Genomic DNA, 13,990 nt, shown 5'->3' with positions numbered 1-13,990 from the left:
GGCTGCAATACTGCACTCCAACTACAATAAAGTGTGTTTGAAAATGGGCTGCAATATGTTATTGAAAGACTGCCGAGTGCTGATAAGTTGCTTTAATGTTACTGTGCCTGCGTTGCAATATGGGAATTGGAGCAACATGACTAATGTCACTGGAATACAGTGCTGCCACAGGGTTGTTTGATGGGGGACTCATGATTAATGCTTTGATCTTTATCTAGAACTTCATTGGGAGTAGCAGGTTTTGGTCATGGGGTTGAGTGGCCACATCTCTCTGGCAACTTCTTTCTGAGCAGCAACCCGGTTCTGAGGTCTGACTGGCAGCCTGACTCACATCTGGAGTAGAAATGTGTTGTCTTGGATGCCTGTTGGTCTCCTTTGGGGTGCAAAGGGGAAAAGGAAAAGGGATAGTCTATAGTTGAAGGTCCATGCAGCTCTGTTTGGATCCTGGACATAGTACCAGTATAATACCCATCACACATGGGATCTGGCTCGAGCTGGTCATTAAAGGACATTGCGTGCTTCAGTGATTTCGTTTCTGTGAAAAGAGTAGTGGATTATTCCAGTGGGAATAGTTATATGGAATTTAAGTTTGGATATATTTCTTGGATCTATTTGTGCTTTATTATTTTTGAAGATATTTACAAATTATTTAACAGCTGGGGGGGGCGTGGTTTGTCCATTTTTGGGGGTTTTTGTTTTGGGTTTTTTTTTTAAAATGTGTGTAGGCCTCTTCTTTGCAGAAAAAACTATTCCTTGAAGCAGGCCTCACCTTTTTCTCCATACTGTGGTGTCTAAAGAAAAAAAAAACTTGGAATTAAAAAGCATCTCTAGGAATATTTTAGGCTGCCTGTATATGAGGGATCAAGTTCTAATGTGAATGATGGTGATAGAAAATGCAAAAATACTAATTAACCAAGATTGTTTGTTTGTGCTGTAGTTTAACCAGGATACGGCCAAGTGTATTCCTTATAAACTACTCCTGCCAAAATTTGGACTTACATAAGGAATAGCGGTGGTGAAGTATATATGTGTAGGTGTTTCTGTGACTGTGGCTTTGATTATTTTTAGGCACATTTAATACATTTACATTTTAGATACATTTAAAAGCATCATTCTGTAGCAGCTAGGTGGAATATAACAGTTTCTGGAAACTTACTTTTATGCATACAGTTTATCTTTTTTGGGGATGAGGTGAGTTGATACAAGGGGAACAGGGCAGAAGCAGTGAGAAACTGTGAAAGGAAGGTGACGGGAAGGATGTGAGGATTTTACATTGTGTCACCTCATTCCTGCCTCTTCATATGACAATACAAGGCCAGTTGCATTTCATTAAGTGCTTTAGAAAAGGCAGCAAAGTGGGTTCAGGAGCTGTGTCATTATTATTTCCTTTAAGCAGCAGCAACTTCCTGCATTCCTACATTGCACTTCATGAAAAGGAAGTTAGGGACAATGAAATGGTCTGTGTTACCTTAAGTACAAAATTACTATTCCTCATTTCCATATTGCTGCTGTCCAGAATAAGTTTCCTTCACACTGACCTCGCTTTATTCTCAGATAAATACAGAACATGACTTCTTTCATCCATAGACGCATAGATGATGGAACTCATTAAGTCAGTTAGCAGTTTTGTAACAGTAAGAAGCAGTGGTTATGAGATTGTGTGTGCAAACAACATCACAGTTGTAAAAGTAAATCCTAATATACGTAAAATTAAATGGAAATATATAAATACAGAAGAAGTACAAAAATGCTTGAGAATTTAATCTTTTTGGTGTCTTGGGCATATGCAGCTAAATAGTGGCAGGAAAGCCTAGTCACAAGTGAGATTTTTCATTAAGACATTCTTATTTGCCAGTAAAAGTATGAATTGTTTGGTCTCAGGATCTATGTGACATTTATCAGGAGCGCCAGAGCTCTGAACCTGGTATGAATTTGAATCAGGAGGAAGCATAGATAACTTTATTGTGGAACTAATTACAGGAGGCAGCTTTCATTCTAGAGTTTATTTGATGCCGAGATCTGGCTCTGATGTCCCTTGAAGATGCATAATAGGTAGTATGTACCAGGGGAAAAATAACTCATATCCTTTCCTCTTCCTTGCACTGATAAGGAAAAAATCACCGTACAAAGGAAGGCAGTGCTGCAGTAACACTATAATTAACTACATTAACATCTGCTAACAGTCATGGAAGAAAAGATGGTTTTCATTAAAAAAAAAACCCAAACAAAAACCAAAAACAAAACCAAACATTGCCTTCATAATAGAGGGTGTGTATCTAAACACTATTTTGTCATGCAAAGAGTGAAGACAATACAGTATGCTGAGAAACAGTTGAGGGAAATATTTTATTACATCAATGAAAGAACATGAAGGTCCAGTTACAGCAAGGGAGATGTGCTTAGGTTTTATTCAGATGAAGTCTAGAAGAACATATCTGCACAAATATATAGGTGTGCATGTTTATATTTTTCTTTTTCATGGAATGTGGTTCTAATTTTCTGCTTTTCCCCTTTCTTCATCTTACCAGTTTTTGTTTATGGATACAAAGAAGAAAAGCTTTTGTACATTGTGATAAATACTAAAAAGTCAGCAGTTATTAAAGTTGGAGGAGATTGTCAGACCTTGGGTGCACAGGCCCTGGAGAGGAAAGAAAGCTAAGGCACACTGGGGCTCTAATGAGTAGGTTGAAAGAAATTTGTTATTTGTGTCCCACTTCAGAGGCTTGCTAGTCCAGTTCAGTTGTGTTTTGTGACCTGTGGCTGCTTGAGCAAATACTTGGATTTACTTCTAAGGTAGAGATGAACCAGACTGTGTTAAATGTCAAATGAAATGTAGAACCATTGGGAATAAAGAAGTTTTACAAAATTGGGTTGTAAAGAACAGTGTGTATCAGTTTGGACTGACAAAAGACACTGTTAGTAATAGCTGCCCAAAAAGACATCAGAGGAGCTTCTTGCTTTAAAGAGCTAGACAGAAAGAATTGTGGCTTTCCAGCAGTCTGTGAGAACCTGGCACAGAATACCATCTTCACATCACAAAACACCACAGAAACTAAAAGGGTAAAGATGGGCAGAATTAAATACTTGCTGAGAGAAACCTAAGCACCTGGAAAACACAATATGAAAGTTGCCAAAGATGCATATAGTGGCTAAAAGATTCAGTAGACAGACGCATATAGATTCTCTTTTATCATAAACCACTATAATTAGGAAAGCTGTAGCAATATAATTCTGTAATCTGCAATAATACTGCATTAGAACCTGAAGAGAAATCAAGGTGAAAGGAGACATGCCATATAATGTGGGAGTGTGCATCTGGTTTATATTTTTAGAAAGGTATTTTATACTGTGTGCCACTGCTGTATTATAGTTGGGGAATTGTTTGGTATTTAAAAACTTCATCTTGTGAAAGATATTTAGTGACATATAAGATATATTCTTACCTTTCACTATATATATGATACAAATAGTGAAAGGTAAGGATAAAAGCATAGCTTAATACTTTGTCTCAGCTTATCCTGTGTGTCGTATCAGAAAATTCAGGGTGGGGGGAAAGGTATAAAATCTTAGTCACCGGGAAAGCAAAATTTCAAGGAGATTAATGCTCAAGTTAGAGAGACAGAATGCTTAAAAGACTTGTTAATCTGCAAGAATTCTGAAAGCACTGTCACAGGCCATCACACATTTAGATATATTTTGAAGCTCTGGTAATAGCAAAGTTAGAATACCTGGGTTTTAGAAAAAGTGTTTTGTTGTTATTGCAAATGATCCAGGCAATTTTAGTCTTCTTATTTTGACTGCAGCAACAAGCAAGGCTTTGGAACAAATCTTGAAGGAGGAAATTATAAGATATAATTACTTATTGGGGTATATTATAAAAAGGTAAAAATGGAATAAAATGGTAATGAAAAATGGAACAAAATGCAACATGGTTTTAGCAAAGATCAATAAGACTACATTGATAGCTTTTTATGTACAGCTGCTTTCTAGACAAAGCAAGAGTGGTAGGAAGGAATTCATCTGGGTTTCCGTACAAAATGACAACACTGCAAATCACTTACCTGAAGAAGAAAATTACTGGCGGTTTTGATAAGGGACACCGTCATGTTATTTCTCTTCTACCAAAGAGGAACAGCTTCATTTTGGTCTACTTCTACGTAGTGTTGTGATAGGCTTGGTCAGGCTGTGGAAGTTTATTGCATAATTAATGCAAGAGTAGAGCTGGGTCCTGACCTTTGTCCTGACCTTAGTGTTTGCAGGGCTTGACCTTTTCATCACCAACTGAAAATTTCAGTAAACTTTTTTCTTTGTTTTATTATAATAGAATTTCAAAATTAGGAACTAGGCCGGCATTGAGAGTTCATTCATCAGGACCAAGGTTTGCATTAATCAGTTTTTCACCTGACTGTTCCAGCTTTTTCCAGCATGATTTGTGCAAGTATGGCATATGATTAAGTAATCTTTTAACACACCATTGGGGGTATGCTGAAATTGGTGTTGTTGCCATGTCTCATAGCCAGGACAAGTGGACCAAACTGTTTTAAAGACAACTGCTTGGTTTGATCATGGCACACTATAGATAAAGAGTGAGATGGGTTTTTTGAAAACTGTTTGTTTGTAACATCCTTTCTGGTGTGGCTTTTTACTTCATTAAATGTGGGATTTTTCCTTGTCATCTTTGGTATTGGGGAATCCCATTTTCAAATTTTTGCCAGACCTCTGCTTTTTCCATCAGAGCATTCCTGGAAGAATTTCAGTGGCATTTGTACAAGGTGCCACTTTGCCCTGCGTGCACTGTGGTGGCCCCAGAGGCGGCAGCAGCATTCTCTTGCCAGCGGCAGCTTGTGCCCTTCCTTCCAAAAGGGAGCACACACACATGTTCCCTGGCTTTTTTGGGGATGTCTTGAACACTTGAAGCTGTTAGCATTATGTGATTCTCTTTCTGTAACTGTGTAGTGGGCTGCTTGTTCTAGCTAAGTGAGTTGAAATCTCAATGATACGGTTATTCAAGCTCTCTTGCACAATCTGGAATATGTTTAAATAATTAGTGATAATTGTGGGGCTAAAATAAGGGGAAAAAATTACTTGCTTGAGTTGCACAGGGGTTGATATATTGTGGTTCTAACTTAGAGCTAGTCAAGAGTTTTCGTGTAAAATTTTTAACAGTCAAGAGGGTACTAAAAGACGGGACAGTATAAAGGGAGGGAGGCAGAGATGCCAAGAGATTCAGACAGCTTGGCAAAAGTAGAGCATGGTGTTTACTGTGATAATCAGATACAGGACTGACAGATGTGAAATTAATAATTGATAGTTTTATTCTAGTTGTTTGAAGAGTCTATGAATGTAATCAATCCATCAATCAATGCTTTCTTCACTGGAATTTAATAAATATGTATTTCTGACTTTGGAATTACATTGAACTCTATGTAGGCAGGCATAGAAAAATGGGGGTTCAGGGGGAGACAGTGTTGATGTATGTCTTTTTCTTAATTCTCTTGTTTAGCCAGACTTTCTGCTTTTGATTTCTGAATTTAAGATTATATGCGGGTTCAGTTCATGCCTTCCATGTGAACAGAGCCAGGAAATCTGGAGACAGAACAATAATATAAAAATATACAATGTAAATATATAAAGAAATCAATATATAACCTCTGGGTTTTTTTCCCTTAGAAACATATGTATGTGTAAAAGCAGTGAATGCAGATATTAGCTATTACACTGATAATAAAAACAAAAGAAATATCTTTATGACAGAATTATAGAAATTTGTACCATAACCCTAGACCTTGACAAGTTTTGTAATTTTTATGGTTTATATTGCCTGGAAATTAGACTTATGACATACTTTACTTTGTGTTTATTCATAGTGGAAGGATTCAATTTGGGTTTTTTTGTTGTTGTTGTTGTTGGTTTTTATTTGTGAAACCATGCTGTGTATGCAGGCCTGTTGCTTCATGGGTTTTCCATGTTTTATGTAACCAGGCTGTGAGAAAACTGTCATGTGGTTTTAGGAAAGTATCTGTCAATGAAAATTCAATCCCTTTTAAAAAAAAAAAAAGAAAGAAATAGCCAAAACAACCTCACAAGAGGAGAGATCTGGAACAGTTTCCCAATCTAAATCAGCAGAGGATTAGAAACTCTGCAGTGAAAAAGAACAATAAATGAAGTCTCTAATCCTGGAATATTGGGCATAATCTCCCAGGTCAGGCTTCAAGCAAGCAAGAGATTAAATTAATTTGTTTGGGTTTTTTTTTAGTGCAATTGTATATTTAATATGCATTTATGCAGGACTTGGGATTGTTACTTGACGAGAAGAAGAGGTGGTTAGAGTACCAATTTCCAGTTCTGTTTCATTCCCCAGGTTCCATGTGCACATTTGAAAACCTTTTCTTTCTCAGCAGTCACATGTTGCATATTATATTTAGGCTGACTGGTATAGATTAGCTGAAAAACTTGAAATTTGAAAAGATTATGAAATGAAAGGAAAATATTAAAAAAATATAATACTTTTGATTCTTGAAATATCAATTTTATATGTGAAATAGTAGTCACTCCGTGCTTTGTATATTTGAGACCTAGGAAAGTACATTAAACAGTAGAAAGGTGAGAATGAAGTGTGATTGATTTGCCCCTAGGAAATGCTTCAGCAAGCTTTCGCTGTGTAGTTTGGGGGAATACAATGAATGAATAAAACTTGTACTGTAAAGTATTTAAGAAAGGACATGTAGTTGCAATTACTAGCTCATCTACAAGTAAGCATATATGGAAGTCTTTGCAGTATTTCTGTCTCTCGGACATGTTTGTCCTCTTCCAACATTCTGGTGAATGTTTGGTGCTGCACGGTTCAGGTGTTTTGCCAGATGATTTAGGCCTGATTTAGCGGTGGTGTTGATGGTAGTATATGTAGAAAAGGAGACAAGACAAAAATTGGAAGGAAGGAATGTTTTAGGGATATATGCAGCAGCAGATATCTGAATTACAGTATTTCCTAACTTTTGAATGCCGTAGAAATCAGCTTTTCTTTTTCCCTATTTTCTGCTGTCTGGGTTTTTTTTTTAATTTATATAACTATGTTCACAATTGTAATCCTTTGTGAATTGCAAACCCATAATAAGACTACAATTGCCTCTATATTTTGTAAGACTAATAGAAAACATATTCTAAGTGGAAGTACATCACTTTGTCTACATCTTCTTCCTTTTCCTTTTTTTCCTGTCCTAACTCCCAAAAATAGAGCATTGCCTACAGTACTTTTGGCTTCAAAGCTTATGAAGTATCTTTGCTGTGTGAGCATTTATGATCTCACTGAAGTCGGGGGAAGAGTAAACTGGGGAAAAGAGGGTAAGCCGATTTCAGTTTTTGAAGATGTAAGCAGTGTGTGCATGAGTCACTGTTAGCCCTTGACGTGACTCTGAGTAGGGTGTTCAGGACTGATATTACACTGAAGCCATTCACTCTGCATTAGGAAAAATTAAAACTGAAAGGCAGTCTCCAGTCTGTATATGTTAAGATGTGCTGATGCAGCTTCTGTACTGATGGTGAAAGTGTGGTGTAGTGGTCTCGTTGTTAGAAGAGAGAATCATGGGAGACTAGCAGAAGGGGGAGCTTTTGGAGTATAACTCATTCGGATCATTAGTCTCAACTTGTGCTTACTGACAGCTGTGCTCCCGGGCTTTTGCAAGTGCAGTGTAAGGAAGATAGGAGACACACCTTTAAAGATAAATGTGAGGTTATAACAGCGCGATCCTCAGGGAAACATTATTGCAAGCTCTGCTGTAGTGCAGAGCCTCAGTGCATGCGTGTGTGGCTTTTTGGTATGCCTGTGACTACTGTAGTTTTCTCCTGTTTCTCTCTTCCATTTGTCCCTCTCCCTCTCCTCAAAAACTAAGCAAATCCAAAGCCAACAACAACATGCTCATGGTATTGCTAGTTCTCAAGGATTTTATTGCTTACCTTGTTGCTCTTTGAAAGGTTGGTCTTCTAAGCAGATTGGACAGGAAAATAGCAATAATGTGAATTCACTGAGTTGGGATTTGCCTGTATTTCTCTGTGGACGGTCCTGAACGTGCTTTCAACATTCAATAATTCCATAGGCAATCAAGTGTAAGGCAAACCTGCATTTCAGAAGAGTGTAGATCCTTATTTTTAGTGTCTGCCTGAGGAGAAAATAGGTTGCCCTGGTATATAAGGTAACTGTAATAGAAAGACCAAACGTGCTTCCTTCTAAAATAGGCAACCTCTCCCATCAAAAGTGACTCATAGTCCAGGTCATGACAGACAAGGTAGTTCAGGTTATCAGTACTGATGGCCAAGGTCTGTAGCAGTTGCTGCCGTATGGAAGGATGCATAATACATACACACAGACACCTCTCCAGGCCAAGGGAGAATCTGTGGCTGTGTCAGGCCAGTACTGAGTGAGATTATTATATTAAATTATTATATGCATATTATATAATAAATATAATAGTTAATATTTTAGAATATTTCATTATTGTATGAAATAATATTTGTAGAATGACTTTTGGTGAGGTAGGCTTCCTTTCTCCCTCCACCTTGCATTTCAGTAAATATGGTTGCAGTAAATCTAAAGTTGAAAATGATCATTCAAGAATACAATTACCTGCATTTTTTCAAAAAGGGAGACAGTATGAATGGAAACCATACTGGGAGTTGTGAATTTTAATTCTGCAGTGAATAGCTTACACGTTCTACAATTGTTCATCAAAACCACCTCTGGCAACAGTGTTACTCAAGTCTTGGTCATAGTGATAGGATGAAGACCTATAATGTCATACAGGAGATCATAAGATCATAGTGCTTCATCTTAATGAGAATGGGAGGAAGAGGCAGATGACATGGAGGTGGAGAACATGGAATTTGGAAGCTGAGCCAGAAGACCTAGGCTGAGCTATGGCAGCAAAAGTATCACAAAATACCCACAGAAGGCCAGAGTACCTGATACTTCCAAACTTAATTTCATGTTCCCATTCTTTTAGTTAATTAATTGTGTAATCCTTTGTAAGAAAAGAAAAAAGAAAAGTCTTTTTATCCCTTACTGGGATTTAATAAGTCATTCTAAGCTCCTAAAAAATAACTTATGAGTTTATAGTCATCTTATTTGCTGGAGGGTTTTGGCAAGATCCTCAGAATACTGATTTGATCTAAGGCTGAAACTTAACTGCAGTCTTCTCTAATTCAAAACTTGATACGCCTCCCATCCCCCGCCAAACTAATACTTAGGGGAAAGGTAAGAATAGGCTCCAGGAACTTCATGACCTGGGATTTCTGGGAAGAAAAGCTGTTGAAAATATTAAAAAATGGGAACTCTTTTAACCTTTTAGGAAAAAAAAAAAGTGTGCTGAGAGATCTTTTTTCTTTACTATTTTTATGGCATGTAAAGACAATCAAGAGAAATTACATTTTAATCCCTGTAACAGAAATCAGCTGATCATTTAATAATTCTGAAATCATTAATCATTTAATTATTCCAGGTTACTTGCAACCATCTTCACCTATTGAGAACACATTCAGGTATTACCTCATGTAAGTTACAAATATGAGGTGATTAACGATGTCTGAGGAAAAAGGCTGTTCTTGCTGCATTTTATTTATAAACCAAAGATGAAAAATTGTAGCTCAAAATCTTGCAGTTGAAGTTGACTGGAATTTAGCCATCATTTAATTATTCCAGGTTACTTGCAACCATCTTCACCTATTGAGAACACATTCAGGTATTACCTCATGTAAGTTACAAATATGAGGTGATTAACGATGTCTGAGGAAAAAGGCTGTTCTTGCTGCATTTTATTTATAAACCAAAGATGAAAAATTGTAGCTCAAAATCTTGCAGTTGAAGTTGACTGGAATTTAGCCTATTTATTAAACATGGCTGTGATTTTGGTTTTGCTGTTTAAGGAATAGATTCAGGGATTAATATTGTACAGTCAATTTCACGCATATAGACACAAAGTCATTTTAATTTGAATTAATTCCAAGCGTGTGTAGTGCAGATAGGTGGGGTGCTGGCAAACCATTTCTGGTTCCAAGCAAAAGTAGTTAAAAGTCTGGAGTCCAGTGTTAAAGAGGTGTTTTGCTATACCTAAACAAAAATATAGCCTTCATCTTGCCCTGAATCAAAATCATAAATGTGATTCCTGATGAGAGGAACAAACATCTCTTGCTTTGACATCAGTGCAGGCGCAGGTAGGGTCAGAGGGCAGCGAGGCAGGGGCGGATTTGGCACCAGCCTCCCTGGGCCACAAAGGACTTTGGAGTTGGAATGCTTCTGCTGTAATGACAACTGGCTTTTACCTGAAAGTAGGTGAAAGAGAAATATCAGATGCATTTAACAAGGGAGGAACTACTTCTTAGTAAGCAGTGGCTTTCAAATGTTGTTCTCCCATGTAAAATAGCTTTAGCCCTGTCTGGAACTACAGTGCTGCAGCCACTCTATCCGTGGGCAGTGCAGCACCGCGTGGTGTTGCCTCGAGGAAATGAGTAACATTCTCAAGTATTGACACACTTTCTTTTGGTAGGGTTTACCTCCTCGCTCCCTTTTAAGGAAAATATGTATTATCCTTTCTATAACTTTGGCTGGGTTTTATGTTTGATAAGGGGTGGGTGGTTCTGATGCTTGTAATGACCATTCAATTTGATGATAAGCCCTAGCTGGTTAGCTCCAAAACTGGGCAATATATTTAGAACAGACTGTTAAGCCACTGAAGTAAGCTCTTTAAACATATAACCCATTTATTATTGATACAGATATTTTTTTCACAGCAGTTTGCAGTGAAGCTATTTCTGTATGCATTGAAAACTGAACTTTTTTCAGCTTGCATTTGGTAAAATGTGTTAACTGAACTGGCAAAATGTATTTCTGTAATTCAAATTTCTCTGTCTATCCTCAGGTCTGAATAGCAATTGTAAGGAACACACAAGCTGTGTTAGAGAACAGCTTTATCCGAACGTTATTACCTTTGTGTTGAGAACTCAATGTGTATCTGATGCAAAGGACAGCTTAATTGTACTAAAGTTAGTTTCAGATAAACGATTGATTCCTTTAGGTTAAAAAGTACTAGCTAATATCACTAAATAATTTTTACTACCCTATTTATTCCAAGACTAATAATACACTGTAGAGAACGCTTCAGGCTCAAATGGACAAAATGACATAAGTAATGCAGAGTACAGTAAGAGAAATTAAATTCATTAATGACTTTTTTACATATATATTTATTCTATATTGTTTGAATGCTAAAGTATGTCTAGACAGTGGTTAATAATCACTAAGTGACGATAGTTAATAACCACTATACAAATTAAACTGCAACTGAATGGCAACTAAGATTCTGAACAAAGTATTTGATCTTGAGCAAGACTGTTAAGAAGTGCTACAAAAATTAGCAAATGAATAGGTGGATTAAGGAAAAAAAAAAAGGCCTCATTTCCTGTTCTGTCATTTACGGGTATTATTCCTGTTAACTGGGTTAAAGCAAAAGGATGGGGTGGGGGGGAGTGGGCTATTCTGCTTCTGGATGTCCAGGAGAAGACTCTCTAAACATGACAAGGTTATTTAAATGTTGAAACATCCAGACAAAAAAAAAAAAAAAAAAATCAAGCCTGACATTCAAAAGTAATGGATAATATTTCAGTATTTAATATACCATGAAGAAATGTGTAGTTTTCTTGCATAGTCCTATTTTTTTGTGTGTGCATGCAGAGTGCTCTTCCTCCGGTGTATTTTCTTATTATTTTTTCTTCTGTGCATTTTAGATAAATGTAAAGCATTGACTTCCTCATTTATCCTCATCACTTGCAGTCTCTCATTTAACTAGACAACTTCCCATGTTGTTGAACTTTAGTCAGTGATATAAGGTGCTACTATGGTAATATGATGTGCTTTGCCCCAGAAATGCTAGCAGAAATGCTACCTATTGGTGCTCCGGTGTCTGTGCTGTCAATCTTGTACTCTTATTTTTTTCTAAAACTTGCTAACATAGCTTAACCTCAGTATTTATAGCTAGGATAATCCATTTATTGCAGTAAGAGGGTAGTAGCTAGAGGTTTTTTAGTAGTCTTTTGCAACACCACTAAGCATTGGCAACTACAACCCCAAAGAAAAATTACTAAAACAAATCACAAAAAGTCTGCCTGCAGATAGCTCCTTATTTGTGCTTCTCTTCCATGGTTTTGTACTGTTGCCTTTCTTCATGTAGGGGATTGCTGTACATTGCTGCAACTGGGGTAAATTGGTATTAAAAATCACAGACAGTAAGAAAGCCCGTCTTCAACTAATTAATGACTTCGAAGATTTAACAACTGAACTGTATCTTTAGTTAAATAGCGGGTTACACTGAATAAGCAATTATGTTATTATCAATAATGCAATTATGTTATCATCACCTTATAGGTGGTGAAACCAAGGAACAGAGGCAAACTAATCAGCAAACATAACAAAACTTGTGTATCTTACAAGTTTATCCCCAGCTTATCCCCTTGAATGTACTAAATTGTGTCTAATAAAAGGCTAGGAAACTTGGACTGATAATTCAGAATTATCAGATCTTTAGATGTGGAGAGGAAAATCTTAGAAATAATTTCTAACATTTTAATGTATTGTTTATTTTAGGCTGTATTGCCACAGGATGTTACAATAATACAGAAACTTCTGCTAAATGTCGCTTACAATATCCTTTTTAAATTGCATCCAGATGTTTAAAAAAAAAATCTTTTTAGTATGTTCAAAAAGCCTGGGAAATTTTACATTTTGAATAAAATCAACATTCAAACAGAAATCTTGCATTTATATGTAAAAAACAGTAGTATTATCATCATCATCATTATTATTGTTATTATTACTATTATTTTAAATGACACTGAAATGCTGTCTTAATGCAGTATGTTTTTTTTCTGGAAAATACCTTTGGCTTCCAGTGAGTGGGTGGAAAAAACAGACTATAGAAACTGATTTAGGTACAAATTGTATTCACAGCTAGTTCATACTAAAACATGAAATTAACTTTATTACTCTGTCTGCCTTTTCTCTTCCAGTAGATCTATTTCACCTCTTTATTTATATCCTGTAAATCTGAACTTTGGCATCTTTTGACATTTTAGATCTTAATCAAGCAATTTTAATATTCTTAGAATGTAGATTTTACTACAGCCTGTGTATATAACTAATTTTTGTAGTCTCTTTCTGGCTAACTGCACACAGCACAAAGGTCTTTCAAACCTCTCTAGCACTGTCTCCTGTAATATACTTTATAACATATGCCCTCCTTTCATGCTCTGGTGAGATAACAAAGAAAACACTTCGATCATGAAATCTGGCCCTGTAATAGGAATAAGTCTCTTTTCTCACTCTTCAAAAGTTTTACTTCTCTGAATTGCTGCCTGTGGCACTGCATTTTAGTTTGGAGCACTCTGCTGCTCTGGAGCTGCATTAAATACAATTTTAAACAGAACAGTTATCAGGGGTTTTTTTGTTATTATTCTTTTATTGAGAGTTTCTCCAAAGAAATAGCGCACAATTTCTTAAAGACTATGATCATTTTTTGATTCAAAAAACAAAGGCTCATTCCAAGAGTTGGGAGACTTGATTCTATAATAACTTTGTGTGACACACTTGGAAAAAGTTACTTCATTTCTTGGTAATATCTTGATTTTCCCATCAGGACAAATGTATAATATAAATAAATAGGAAATTGATGCTAAAATATCATCTCATGGTTTTTGTTCCTACTCCACAGTGCAGCCAACACAATGTATATTTTCTTGAATATCCTAATTAATCAGGCTACAGATCAGTTCAAATTATTATATAGAAATATTTTATATTAAAGACTTGTTATCAGATACTTTTCTCAAGAATTCTTTTTTTATCCCATATTTTTACTTCTAATAGTTGAGATTTTCAATACACATTGTAATGCCTTAATCTTTGTGTCCCGTAGATAGCTACAAATTCTTATTGATCTGTGTCATCACC

At 36.3% G+C, this 13,990-nt stretch overlaps 1 protein-coding gene across 1 annotated transcript in view; it reads left to right on the top strand.

The window, feature by feature from the left end:
• The window catches only part of FMN2 (formin 2), a 168,708-nt gene that overhangs the window by 6,009 nt on the left and 148,709 nt on the right, over positions 1–13,990 (top strand). The window lies entirely within an intron of this gene.

The sequence above is a fragment of the Aptenodytes forsteri genome, unplaced genomic scaffold, assembly GCF_000699145.1.
Source record: "Aptenodytes forsteri isolate BGI_AS27 unplaced genomic scaffold, ASM69914v1 Scaffold10, whole genome shotgun sequence".
Lineage (NCBI taxonomy): Eukaryota > Metazoa > Chordata > Aves > Sphenisciformes > Spheniscidae > Aptenodytes > Aptenodytes forsteri.
The sequence above is the reverse complement of the archived record's forward strand: the minus strand, read 5'-3'. Positions and strand labels throughout refer to the sequence as shown.